The sequence below is a fragment of the Sapajus apella genome, unplaced genomic scaffold, assembly GCF_009761245.1.
Source record: "Sapajus apella isolate SASKATOON/1434 unplaced genomic scaffold, GSC_monkey_1.0 scaffold121, whole genome shotgun sequence".
Taxonomy (NCBI): domain Eukaryota; kingdom Metazoa; phylum Chordata; class Mammalia; order Primates; family Cebidae; genus Sapajus; species Sapajus apella.
This window is the reverse complement of record NW_022437061.1, coordinates 4,882,312-4,897,258: the sequence shown is the minus strand read 5'-3', so window position 1 is coordinate 4,897,258 and position 14,947 is coordinate 4,882,312.

Below are 14,947 nucleotides of genomic sequence, written 5' to 3'. Positions count from 1 at the left end.
AGTTGCTGATATGTGTCCAGAGTGAGGAACTGCTATGTCATTGGAGGAAATACCTAAATTGTAGGCAGATGGCACCAGACAACCTCCATCATGCAGAATCACATCAGCTATAGTGGGCTGTAGGGTGCTCACAGGGGAGCGTCCAGTGAGCTGCCTCTGGTGTTAGGTTCAAGAACAATGCACCCTACTATGAAAAGCCTGCATTTTAAATGAACCAACTCTTTGGGAGTGAGAAAGTAGATCATGACACTTCAGCCTCCTCTGAGAGAGATGACTTTGGATTGTAGTATGAGGTTTGAGTTCACAGGACATCGCTGTTAACTGACTCTGCAGTGCCCCCTCTGCCTTAGATGTGAGTGATCCTGCACTTCCTGTCAGTCAATAAGAGTTGGGCTGGGCTGTGGGTTGGGGGAGAATGAGACCAGTCCCACAGGAGAGCTGTAAGGGCAGTCACGCTGAGACTAAGTTCAGTGCTTAGCCAGGAGAGGGCAGCACTCAATCACAGAACTGTGTTCCCTAAGAAAACTCCATCAGTTGGAGCCTGGGCTGGGCAACTTAGGGGCCTTTTGGTGAACAAGAACCAGTGGTGACTATGATGGTCTTAAGAGGGACGCCTGAGGCATACAGCCCTGGATAATTCCAACTTTGGTGAAGACTGGGTTAACAAAAGGAAAATGGGTCTCCAAGCGGATGACACAAGCAGAATGAGTAGGAAGTACATGGTGAACAGAAAAAGGGGGTAAAGCAGCGCAAAATGCCAGAGAAAAGCCAGTGAACTTCTTGATATGTGAATGGTGTACACCTTGCAGTGGATTGCCACAGTAGTGGATTGTATGTCTTTCAAGGTACCTATTCCAGAACAAAGATAAGTTCCTTATGAGTAAACTCAACTGAAGGAATGGTGTAAAGCTTTGGTGTCCACGCTTTCACCGTCAGTGTGGATTGCAGTGTGGAGTTTTCCTTGCAACAGTTTTCTTGGGCCTGTCAAACCTCACCCTAACCTCTTAACATGAGGATGAGTGACAAGGCACAGCAAATTAAACAGTGAATAAGAGACTTGTGCCCGGTAGAACAGATGACTGCCGCTCATTGAGATATGTTGTCCTTGCATGCAGCTGAACTTGCTGGCATTCGCCCACAGGGTTCTGTAAGTGCATTTTCTACTTTCATAGTGACCCTTGGATAAAAAAGTTGATTCATCTGTTAGATGTGCAGCTGGTGACTTCAGATAGGAAGGATTATCACCATGGAAGCTTCTAGTTTATGATAATAAGAGAGGGACTTCAGGAGGTATTTGGTAGAATGGACAGCCACTGGAAGGTGCTGGGAGCCTGCAGGGAAAACTCTGTTTCTTCCAAACACTGAAATCAAGGAGACTGTCAACCCTGGAAGTGCCATGAGTTGTCATAAATGGTGAAGCCAAGTGTGTGGTAATTGTAATGAACTCCTCAGGAGACCAGAGATCTTAGAAATACCAATGTATATCTGAGAAACCAGTGAAGGAGTTGGGGAGGCAGGACAGGGGTGAGAAGGTAGTAAGAAGTCAAGCAAGGCTGTGATCAGTCACCATCCTTTAGCCTCCCACAGGAGCATAGAAGGTTATACCTTTTTGAGCTGGGCTTTCCTAGGTGAGGATGTGTGACAGACATTTGTTTCTGGTGGTCCTGGTCTAGTGTGGGGTAAGAGGTGGTAAAAATCCTGGGCACTTCTGGCTGTTGGTGTACGAGTAAAATAGGTCCAGTAACTCCAGTGCTTGAAAAACTGCAGGTGCTGCCCCTTAAAGACACAGGTGTCCAAGGTTGAGGATTACAGAGAAATGATAAAAAGGAATTTCAGAAGATAGGGGCATGGCCTCCATAGGGTTCATTATCTTTGTTACAGGAAGAAAAGAATAGGTGAATAGGCAGCAGGACTCTCCTTGCCTCCAAGTAGCACCATTGCTGCTTCTGTTTCTTAACGTGACTGCTTAAGGTTTTTAGGCTTGCCTTGGGGCTTTACCCCAAAAACAAGTATTTCAAGATAACCTTGTGGTATTGCTGCCTGTTTGCTTCTTCCCAGGCCCAATAGGGAAGATAGTGATGTGGAAATTCCTAGGAGTTAAATCTTCAGAAATACCCTGAATTTTTGGTGTCTTGATTAACCACCTCTCTCCTCCTGTGAGGTTGCTGGGAGCATTCGGTGTGTGACTCCACATGACGCCAGAATGCTCCACGGCTCATCCATGAAGGTAGATAGGCCAGTTAATTTTCCCCCGTAAGCATCTCTAAGCTTTCTCTTGTATCTCACCAGGTATTGGTTTGTGTTTCTGGTAATTCTTCATAGTTGAACTTGACAGCGTGGTAGAATATGGCAGACACGGGTGTGACAAAAGCAGTCACCGTAATGCATCTAGGTGACATATGGCTTTGGCATAAGGAAACCCTTTGGTTCCAGTTGCCTCTTGAAGTGACTTCCAAACATTTGAATATTGAAGAGTTTGGCCAAATAAGCCTGGAAATAAGAATCGGGGCAGACTCAAAATACCTCAAGTTAGTAGCTGTTACAAGTCTATCTACAATTCTTGGCTACAAGATGTTCTTGAACCATCAGTGTCTGTCCAGGCCCACAACTGAAGCCGAGAGGATACCAACAAAGGCATTGTGGCATCGACTATAGCCAACTATCTGACGCATAGCCTGAAACATCAAGTTGCAGGCAATTTGAATGAATCTCTAATCCCAGCAGCAGCTTTAAAGGCACCAAATCTCTTTTGTGCTACTCTTACATGGGAGTAGTCCCCTGAATCCCAATACGATGTGATCAGGATGCAAAAATCAGTACTGTAAAGCCCATGCATGTGTGCAGTGTCATCAGGTGGAACAGCAATGCAGTATTTGTGTGTTCCAGTAGCCAATGGGTAGCCAGCTAAGAGGTGTCCTGTCTGGCGTATTGAGGTGGTCTGGTACACGGAAATGCTTTCAGAGCAATGGTACAATGCTACACACTGTCATCATACATAGTCAATATTGAATGCAGCTGATGCACAAAGTCACTGTACAGGATGAGAAATGCCCTTAAATACCTTCAGCCCTCGGTGTCTAATGGCTCAGTGCATCTCTATGCTTTGCCCTTTCAGGGTATGATGGGTTTTCTTTGGAACCAGTCTAGATAGAAGAGTGAAGGAAAAGACCGAGGCAAGGGCTCTCCTTCTGTGGTTTCCAGAATTTCTGCCTGAGCTATTGCTGTCAGCCCTTGTGGATAGTCCTGTTCCATATTTTGACTATCAGGGACCCTTTGCTGTAGACTCGAAACTACAGATGTTGGCAAGGTATAAAATGCAATAGTTGGCTGAGTGCAGTGGCTCACACCTGTAATCCCAGCACTTTGGAAGCCTGATGTGGGTGGATCATGAGGTCAAGAGATTGAGAACATCCTGGCCAACGTGGTGAAACCCCATCTCTACTAAAAATACAAAATTAACTGGGCTTGGTGGCACCTGACTGTAGTCCCAGCTGCTGAGGAAGCTGAGGCAGGAGAATTGCTTGATCCTGGGAGGTGGAGGTTGCAGTGATCTAAGATCATGCCACTGCACTCCAGGCTGGCCACAGAGCAAGACTCCATCAAAAAAAACCAACCAACTATTGGTGCCTTTACCACTTAGATCATCTGTCTCTTGTTGTTGCCCTCCCATAATCTGGATATTTCTTCCAGATAAAGTATGGGCTCCTAGGCTAAGTCAACTTTGATCTGTGTTTTGGTGTAGAGCAGAGATTGGCATACTAGTCCATTTTCACACTGCTAATGGTCATACCTGAGATGGGGTAATTTATGAAAGGTCTCATTGACTCATGGTTCCACATGGCTGGGGAGGCCTTCAATCAATCATGGTGGAAGACAAAGGAAGAGTGAAGGCACATCTTACAGGCAGCTGGCAAAGAAAATGACAGCCAAGCAAAAGGGGTTTCTTCTGATGAAATCATCAGATCTCCTGAGACTTCCACAAAAGCAGTATGGGGGAAAGCATCCCATGATTTGTCTGCCACTAGGTCCTTCCCACAACATGTGAGAATTACAGGAGCTACAATTAAAGATGAAATTCAGTTGAGGACATTGCCAAACCATATTAATTAGGTACTATGGACTGCAGAGCTGTATCAGAGGCAAATATCGATCCATGAAGGTTGACTGGAAGTATAAGGGCCTTGCTGGGTTCTAGGACCTTGAGCCGGGGTAACGGGGGAAAACTAGTGAATTCTTGGGTTGAGCTGGGTCCTAGGAGATCAAATGCCTACACAGGATTGGATATGGAGGAACTGATCAGAATAGACACCTGAGACACGCGGCAGGAGAGCATTTCATCTCACAAAATACAGAATAAGGTAGGTAGGTAGCCTCACTTGTGTAAAGTGTGAAACGGGAGCTTTGGGTTTGCCAACGGTAAGTTTTAAAGTCAGCATTGCTTGTATTAGGGCTCTCCAGAGGGACAGAACTAATAGATATGTATATATGAAAGGGAGTTTATTAAGGAGAATTGACTCTCAGGATTTCAAGGTAAAGTCCCATAATAGGCTGTCCGCACGTTGAACAAGGAAGTCAGTGGTGGATCGTTTTGAGTCCCAAAACCTCAAAAGTCGGGAAGTTGACAGTGCAGCCTTTGGAGGGCTTAAGCTAGGGTTGCTGCAGGGTAGATGCTGATGAGGGAGAACTTGGGAGAAGGGCTACGTGGGTCGCCTTTTTACAACAGTACTTGCAGCTGCTTGCTCATTTTAAACTGGGGATATATAAATACAGCCATGGCAGGGAATTGGAAAGTTCTAGCTCTGTATATATTCTAAATTAGGCTTGTACATTTTGTAGTTCAACATCATATTAATGTTGTAAAAGATGAAATAAATACTATTATATGCCTGTCTATGCAGTACCCCCAGCTCCATGCAAATAATGAGTTAGACAGTAACAAATCCCACATTCCAAAGGGCAGAGCACCAACACAGAGGGTTCTTCCTGCTGTGCTGGCACGAAAGGTGACAGTGGCCACCTTTCACCACCTGTTCCCCTGGATGCTTTTGTTGTTCTGTGCTGGAAGACCTAGGATCCAGGCAGGCTTCACAGTGCAGCTAGCATGCCTGGTAGTTTTGGCAAATAACCTACTGGAATTAGTCCAGCTCAGAATATGAGTTCAGGGAACTGGAACTAGAATTGTTCTTTGCACAAACCTCATTACCCCTTCCTGTGTCCACCTCCACAGACTCAGGTTGTGGTTGGGGGGAATCAAGAGACAGAAAAGAAAAGGGATGGGTGGATTTGGATTCCGAAGCAGTTTGTCTTGGCTCAGAAGTGATGTAATTGAAATAAGGCTGTTGAAAAGAAAAATTGGAGTGTTTTCACCACATCTCTTCCCTCTGTGCCTCCACTTCTAAGGATAGCTCATGTGGCAGGAGGAGCATTATGTATTTCTTCTCTGGTGGGTTTCAGGGATCTGTCACTGGAAAGAAAGGATAATAGGGCCACAGTGAGTGGCCCTAATTTTTCATCTTCCTGTGGCTCAGATTCCTCATGTGGAATATGAAGACCAATAACAGAATTGTCATGAGAATCCTACCAGCCCAATACATTCCTCTAAACTCCCTTTTCAGACCATCCTACCTGTAGCGCTTATTGCTGAAGAGCAGAGCCTTGGAATGCAAACAACCTGGCATTAAATCTTGACTCTGACTATTCCTCTTGCCAGCTGCGTATCTTGGGGAAAGTTGCTTCATCCCTCTGTAGGTGAGTTTTCTCATTGATAATATGGGATTATGAATAGCTATCCCATAGAAGTAAATGGGGGATTAAGTAAGCCAAAGTATGTAGAGTACCTGGCTCAGAGTAGGCAAAAAGTGGTAACTTCTTTTTTCTTCCTTTTCTGAGACAGAGTTTTGCTGTGTTGCCCAGGCTGGAGTGCAGTGGCACAGTCTCGACTCACTGTAACATCTGCCTCCCAGGTTCAAGCAATTCTCCTGCCTCATCTTCCCGAGTAGCTGCCATTACAGGCACGTGCCATCATGCCTATTTTTTGTATTTTTAATAGAGACGGGGTTTCACCATGTTGGCCAAGCTGGTCTCAAACTCCTGACCTCAAGTGATCTGCCTACCCAGACATCCCAAAGTGCATGGGCCACTGTGCCTGGCCAAAGGGTGGTAACTTTTTATTTGGACTGTAAATTAGAGACGGGATGGCCAAATTAGGAGTCTAAGCTGGGCCTCCACTTTTGTGTTTGCCAGCTACTTAGGTTGGGGAGCAGTGGGAACCTGAAGATCACAGCCTCAGGCACGGTCCAGGGCCCCATCCGCTGGCCTTGAAGAATGATGACTAACTGTGGAATGTTGCCTGGCTTCTCTACAATGAGAATTGTTATGTGTCTAGTTTTGAACTGGACTATCAGGTATTTGAGCTTTCTGTCCTGGAAGTCAACTCAGAAAACACTGGGATAAGCATGTGGGGAGTGGGTTACTCTTATTTGTTAAGGTTTATGTTTAGTGTTATTGTATGACTTGTAGATGAAGATTCTCACTGACTTTAGGGCCTGCAGAAGCAGGTGCTACCATTGTTGGCTCTTGGAGATGAACATGGTATTGTTCCAATTCATTTATGCATCATTTATGCATTTGCAATATCAGAGTGGGGCTGACCATTTCCCTTTTATAAAGGTACCTCTTTTCCTGGACTTTCCAGGATGCCATGACTCCTTTCTTCTTCATTCCTTTCTGATGACAGAAGAGGCAATGCTGCGTAGTGTGTTGACTAAGGCAAGGATTCTGGAGCTAGACTGCTTGGGTTTGGATCCAGCTTCATACTTTGGCTGTGCTACCTTGGGCCAATTTTTTATCCACTTGTGGTTCAAATTCCTCATGTGGAACATGAAGACCAATACAATAATAGGATTGTTGTGATAATTAAATGAGTCAATATGTATTGCACATGGAACAGATCTGGGTAATAGTAAGTGCTATGTGTGTTTGTGCCATGAACTGGTTCTACATGCTTTACAAACATAATATCAACCAACCGTCACGACAATCTTACAAGAAAGCACTGAGAAAACAGAAGCTTCGAGGCATCCCGATTTGTATCCCTATTTCACAGCCTGAGAATACAGATGCTTGGGGAGGTTAGCTAGTGTGAGATCACAGAGCTAGTAGGTAGTAGAGTTGGGAATTAAGCCTAGGTTTTTCTGTCTACCTGTAAAGTCTGTTCCTGATCACTGCTTTACCACTGTTCTGTCATAGCTCTTTTACATTTCTGCATTTTTTTTTTTTATATGGAGTCTTGCTCTGTTGCCTCAGCTGGAGTGCAGTGGTGCAATCTCGGCTCACTGCAATCACCACCTCCTGGGTTCAAGCGATTCTCCTACCTCAGCCTCCCAAGTAGCTGGGACTACACGCGTGTGCCACCACGCCAGGTGAATGTTTTTGTATTTTTAGTAGACATGGGCTTTCACCATGTTGCCTATGGCTGGTCTCCAACTCCTGGCCTTAAGTGATCCACCTGCCTCAGCCTCCTAAAGTGCTGGGATTACAGGTGTGAGCCATCTTACCCAGCTAAAAGATTTTTTGAAAGAATACATTCTTCTCCAGCATGTTTGGGAATTTTGTTGATTCTACCTGTCTACCTTAGAGGAAGACTATCTATCTCCTTTCTCCTGACTACAAATATGTGAAAACTCAAGATGAAAGTGGGGAACTAGGATGAGTGAATTCTCGGAAAGCACTGGTGACAGTCCGGGGAATAGATGAGGTCAATTTGTGCCTTGTCTACTGACCTATTGCCTTAGATCTCAGCTCGATTCCAGCAGGCCCAAACAACGAAGTGTATAAGTGGAATGAATTGCAGAAACATATAAGTCCTGAGGAGACTCAAACTTTCTAGTCTGCCGTTTGCAAAGCACAAAACCCAAAGCCTCACTAGGTTACTTCCTTGATTCCACCGAGTCATCTGCCGCCATAACACTCATGAATGAACAAATAGATGCATAACACACAGGTGAGCGATGAGAATTATCAGCGTTGTCCAACAGTAAGCATGTTTGTCCTTAACACCAGTATCTGACTAACAGCTACTCCTATTTCTTCTGAAAATCTTTAGGGCACACTAAACATCTTCCATGTTGTCTAAGTGCTAGAAGGGAAATTGATTCAGCCACTTTTTGAAGGTGACTCAAAACTATTCACTCAAAATACTCAACAACCTTTACAACGTAGTTTTAAAAAATGTGGGTGGAGGGGAGAAATACCTGTCTAAAGTAGGAAGCCACAAGAGAAAGCCCTGGGGCTTCCAGAGGCTTGGTTTCACCTGCCAGCCATCAGGGACCAATTGTGGAGCTGAAGTGGCTCCAACAAGTTCTCATTGGTCTGCACCCAGGGGGAAGGCGTGGTTTCAGGTATAAAACAGTGGCAGCCTGGCAGGGCTGTGGGCTGCTCTGCTGGTGGCTGTTTTGGGGGTTGGTTGTGCTGTGTTTCTTCCGAAGCTTTGTATGCATGCGAGGTTCTAACAAGTTCTCTGCTGGCTGGACGGGTGGGTGGAAAGGACCAAAACTCTCAAGGGAAACTTTGGTTAGCTTACTTTAGAAGTGAAAGCCGAACAAAGAAAAAAGCGGAGGGTATTTACGCTAAGCGGACTTGAGGAACTCGAAAGAACTAGGCTTTGTGTGTGAGATGAAAATACCTCCTAGGAGGTCATGGCAACTCCCTGAAGTCATTTTGGCAGGCTTGTCTCCTCTTCAAGATACAAATAGGAGAAACTTCTCCAATTACTGTGGTTTCTTGGGGCTGGTTCTTTTAGAAGCTTAAAATAGGATACTGGATTGAGGTTTCCTCTCTTATGCTCAAGTCTTACATTCTGAGAAGGCTCCTGTCTCTTGATCTGTTTAATCTTTACCGTAGACTTTACAAAGCTGCTCTTGGAGTGAACTTACTGAAGTCAAACTCTAGGATAAATAAACGGGTTTAGAGGTTCTACCTTTAAAGCAAGCTCAGCAATCTTTAGGGATAGTTAAATGACTTCCTTTTAGCTTTCAGCTGGAATCTCAAAGTCTTCATTTAAACACCTGTGTAGAGTAATGGTGGAAAGTAAAAAGCTAGCCTCACATCTTCAGAGACTAAAAACTAGGTCTACTTGGATGAAAACCTTAAAATGTAGATAAACTTTGAATTAAATTTGAGGGTAGAAATTGTCCTTTTGTGACTGACTGATAAAGAATAAAACTAAAATGAACTAAAAGCATATGGCTTTTAAGATCCCTTTTGAGGAAGTTAGGATCTTAATCATTCAGTAGGAAGCAGCTGTCTGCCTTGAAGACTCAACCTACTGTAGGCAGTTTCAAACTGACCTTCCACCTGGATGTGGAAGTGGGAGACTTGTTGACTGACAAGCCTGGGGTAATGTCAGACTGACTCACCTGAAAGCACTTCTGATAGGTGTTCAAAACTTTGGAATAGTGAGGAAATTTCACTTAGGTAAATAGATGGTGGCTAGCATAAGAATGGGCATTTCTTTGGACCTACTAGGAAAGGCAAACCATCTGTCATGGAAAAGAGGTGGGATCTTAGTGACAGACTGAAGAGCACATAGTGTGATGGATACATTCATTATTTTGACAGCTTCACTGGTGCTATGTAGCAAGCTACATAGGGCAAATATTCTTGCATGCCAATTACAGAAGGTGCCGTTTAAAACCATGTCCAGCCACGTAGGGCCTTGTGCCTTAAAACCTGAATAAGGATGAATAAGTACACAGGCAGGGTCATCAAGCATTGTCTCCCCTCATCCACATCAGCATGTAGTTAGTTTCTCCACACGCTCCTTGCAAAGCAGGACTAGAGAAGAGCATAGTTCTTTGCTTCATGTTGATAATCAGTTCAAGGGATGTCTCCTAGGCTGACCATCCACTTGACAAATCTGGGATGTTGAAGCCCAAGACTTTGCAATACTATGTCAAGTGCTGTAACTAGAACAGGGGTGGGGTGCTGGGGTCGGGAAGGAATCCTGCAGGATGGTCAGGGTTGTCAGTGAATGGCCTTGTTATTCCAGTTACTTGACACTGAAAACCAGTCTTCTTATTTTCTGGCATTCTCACCGGTACTTGTGTCCTTTTACTGATAGCAAAACTTTTTCTTTGCTTATAGGAATTTCAGAAGTTGATAGAGCAGTGACTTACTCTTGCCAAATAGGAATTTGGTTAAATAAGTGCATGGCACGGATGCCGTATCTCACTAATTCTCTTCCCGCTTATTTGTAAACTTGACTACAAAAGCTAAGAGAAATAGAAACACTAACTTCAAAACTAATACTCAGGGTGATGGCTCACACCTGCAATCCCAGCACTTTGGGAGGCAGAGGTGGGGGTGGATCAGCTGAGGTGAGGAATTTGAGACCAGCATGGCCAACAAGGTGGAAACTCTATTGCTAAAAGAAAATTAGCTGGGCATGGCGGCAGGTGCCGGTAATTCCAGCTACTCAGGAGGCTGAGGCAGGAGAATCATCTCTTAAACCTGGGAGAAAGAGGTTGCAGTGAGCTGACACCATTGCCCTCTAGCCTAGGCAACCTGAGCAAAACTCCCTCTAAAATAAAATGAAAAAATACTCCTAGGTAGCTAGGGAAAGAACAGGACATCACACCTAGGCTAACAGAGAAGACACTGGAAAGTTCGTCTTTTCCACCATCTCTTCCATGTAAGGCCGCAAAATCTTTCTATTCAATTACCTATAGTATCAAGTGCAGGTGGGTCCTATAGAACTGTTACCTAGGTAGGTGTTACTGCATAGGCTTCTGGGGCATGCCACATGGTTCTAGAAAAACTCACATGGCTTAGATAAGTTTAAAGTTGTGGTTGGAGAAGCAGCGTAGAAGGGGCTGAAACATCCAAATGTCAACTCTCTTAGAACAAGACGTGGAGTAGTGCAGAATCCAGTCAGTGGCAGTCCCGCTGTACCTAAGGCTGCTTCACTTATGTACTTCTGAGCTTTGGCCTGATGTGCCTTGTCTGTCTTGGAACCGGGCTCCAATCTGAACTTCTGATGTCTCTTGAAGCTTGCCGGAGACCCAGATCTTAGTGACTGAAATCCTTGCCGTCCCTTAGGGATAGCCTCACTTTGAAAATCCTCAGTTGTGCCAAGACCATTTAAGGTTCAACTTTTTGGGTTCCTGCTTAGTGTCTAGTGTCTACCTAGAGCTGCTCAATGCCAGAGGCCAGTGGCTTCTTTACCAGGAAACTGATGTTAGCTGTATCACTTCTTAGCACCAAATCTGTCTAAAACGTTCCTTAGTGGAAGACAACTCTGTACTCCTAACTGTAAGCCATTCAGCTGAGAGAAGTTAAGTGGTTGACGGTGAGAGAACTAAGTGATAGAAATTGGAACCAGGTGTACCGAATCTCTAGGAGAAAGTAATTTCTTGATTTGTTAAAGGTAACTTAGCAAGACCCACTTCTCCCAGTCTACACATTGGTAGCCAGTAGGACATGTTTAATTCAGGCCAGTAACTATTAAGTCTTTGGCATCGACATAATCTAGTGAGCTAAGACTGTTCTAGGGGTGTCAGGAAGCAAGTAAGCAGTACCCTCTTACTAACCTAACATCCTAAGGAGCCCAGAGAATTGTGAGGCATTGAAACGGTCTCAGGGGTCTCACCATACTTCTGATTAAGATGCTTGCCCACTAGAGTTCTCTGAATCAGTCCCTGATGAAGGAGGCATCTCAAGCTTGCAGCCATGGTCAAAGAAATGCCACGTCTAGATCTAACCCTGTTTCTGCAGCAGATTTCGGCTTACTGCTCACTCTGGGTCTCATGGCTCCTATGATAGCAGTTTCAGAACTGTAGGTCTGATCTTCAATGGCAGTGGCCCTGGAGAAAGTGCTCTCACTAGGGAGCCTCAGCTCACTGAATTCTTTGATCCATAAAGCAATTGTAGTGTCTACAAACAGCCCTCTAGGATCTGACTTAAATGGCTGGGATCTTTTTCCTCAGGGAATAGATTCTTCAATAGCCCATGAGTGAGAGCAGTTGGCTGGAGGTTCTCCAGCTGCCGCCCAAACAAATGCTTTACCTAACAGTGGTCATGAGGCAGGTGACTGGAATAAATAACTGCTGGTAGCAAACGAGCCTTCTGAAGCATTTGTGTAGGACTGGTCTGGAGGCATTAGTTAACACCCTTGTTCACTGAGCAGACTCTGGAGGGGGGAGTTCTTGCCCTCCAGGAACTTAAAACATAGCTTGAAGGAACACAAAGACCCAGCTGTGGCTCACATTACTTAATGGCAATGGAAAATGGGTGAGGGAGTGCTGGCTGCGAATTCAAACTCACTTTGAAGTCGGGGCTTTTTCCTATGAAGTAATTCTCAGCGGAGTAAATCTCAGCTCTGGCCTAAACACAATATTACAGTACCCTTGTGTATCTAAATTCTGGTGTCTAATCTGGCACAGCCTTTCCCAACAGGGTGACAGGCTTGGGCCCTCTAGGAAGTACAAAATGAGGGGGATGGAACTTGTCTTCAGTAGGAAAGCCCTGTAGATGACAATGTGGTCTTAATGTGGTGGACTGGTGAGGTGCATGGCTAGGTTGAGATGGGGAAAGAAGCCTGGGAAAGCCCAGGGTGACTTCTGGTCTATGCTGCTGCTGTTGAAACAGTCTAGAGACTTTGTAGAGATGCTAAAATCAGTCCTGATCAACAGAACAAGTAATCAAAGGGACCTAATGTACCATGTGTCTTTGGGCCTGGGGTTAGAAACTCCCAGGTAGAAGGGGATATGGTATTAAAGGGGAATCTTGTGATTTGTCTAGTTCTGAAAATGCTTCTCTCCAAGAATCTTTCAACTTACATTCGAAATTATTCTTGGAATGCTTTCAAAAGTTCTGTGCATGCTCTTTAGAGGGAATTTATAGGAGCCTCTAGAACAGTGCTAAGAGATACACGAGCCAAAAGTACAGGCCATATATAGTCAGCCCGATTAAAGACAAAATGGGCATCTTTAACCCAAGAGAGACATGCAACAGCTTACTGTTGGTACTGAGCCTTTGAAGTCTGGTACACATCTTAAACGTAGTGCATCAGTTGAGCCCCATCAAGTGCTCAATGCCTAGGGGCTATCATATTGGAGAGTACAGCTCTAGATTAAACGTTAAGTTTCTGAATTCATTCGTTACCTGCTTTAGGGAAATATTGCTCTAAAATGACGAAGCATCAGTACTGCTGTGAATGCAAATCCTTGGAAATTTTCAGGAACTGGTACGCTGGAACCACTGGTACTACTTGGACTTTGGTTGTAACACAAAGGCAGTCATTCTGACATTCTAGATCGGCAATATGACCGTTTTCCATACCCCTAGCAATCACTTTGATTATTGCTGGTAAGCTTTGTCCAGGCATCTTTGCCATCTATATCTAAAGCACCCATTCCAAAGCTCATTTTAGTCCCTTGTTCTGAGCACAGGAAATGGGAAGAACACAAGTAGCTCTCATTCACTATCTTCCAGTTTTCAGTTTGGGTCACTGGTATTGAGATCCTGGACCGACACACTGAAAGGTTACTGGTATCTAGAGATCAAGTACTTGAGAACGTTTAACATCTATGCTGGGGTGCCTGATTGCCTATCTCAAAAGCTTACAGGGCCATGACTCCCCTTCCTATTGTACTTAAAGCAGGCTTAGTGTGCTTTTCAGCAATGTGCTATGTTACCTCTAAGCCAACAGGACTATAGATGGGTGTCTGTTTCTCTGACCTGTGTCAGAGCTGTGGGGAGGGTGAAGGACACAGCCCCAGGCTGACGCTGGGCTGCTGCAGGGCCAGCGTCTGCAATAGAAAAGAGGCAGCAGCCACCCATGTCTGTTGAAGAACCTTCACCTGGCTCTGAGAATGTGGACATTCTGAGACATACCTAGAAGGAAGAAAGCTGTCAAATCGGTAGCATTGGCTGTGCTGAAGTAGTTCCCTTGGGGGCAGTTGACAAAAATACCAGAACATGAACTTGTTTATGAACCCACTCGAGGCCCAGAGTTAACTAGGGGCATTACCTTGGAAGCTCTTGTGCTCTTCCCCTCACTGTGCTTTCTCTATGTGCTAGACTATTTGTGACTGATACGGAGGGTAAAGAATCTGTTACTGTCTGGCTTTGTTGTGCATGACTTAGGTGAGCCAAATACTTGAGCTCCTCTGGCAAGTGCTTTGCTGTAACCAATTACCTTGTATAATACAGTTGGCTACCTTGTTACTTGAATTTAAATATGAAAGTTACTCCCCTCACCTTGTGAGCCTCCACCAGCAGTTAGCCTCTTGGGGAAGCAACTAACACTTCATGATAACTGGAACGGTGCTTCCTACGACTGTCGTCTTGATCTTAATGTTACTGTTAAGCAGAACTTGCTCCATTTTTCACATACTAAGGAGCATTTGGAAAATTTGTCTCGGGATAAAAACCAATGGTTCCCTCAACCCAGCCGCAAAGATGACCGATGTTTTACCCAAACAGAACTTTGGCCATTACTCCAGCATAAATAGCACTTGGGCAAGAAGAGCCTGCATACCGGTTCTGGTCTTGAGTTAACGCAACACCAATGCAACCAAAGATGAGATTGAGACTGGCCAGATGTGTGACCTAATGGAAGACAGTTAGTATGCTGGGGTGTCTGACTCCCTATCCCAAAAGCTGAAATGGCCATGACTCCCCTTCCTATTATACTTAAAGCAGGCTTAGTGTGCTTTAAGTATATTGACAGTCTTGATGGAAGTAAAGCCTAGCAACAAAGGACCCAATGCATGGAAAAACTCACTGAGTTCCATTTGGATTTACTCGGGCTGAAAGACACATGCTGAACTCCCAGCTATCAGCTTGTCACCTGTCATATTGGGCGACTATTTTGTTTTGTCCAAGAATCCATAGTCTTCGCACAGGTGAAGACCCTCCCTGGTAATGGAAGCTTCTTCCAGTAGAC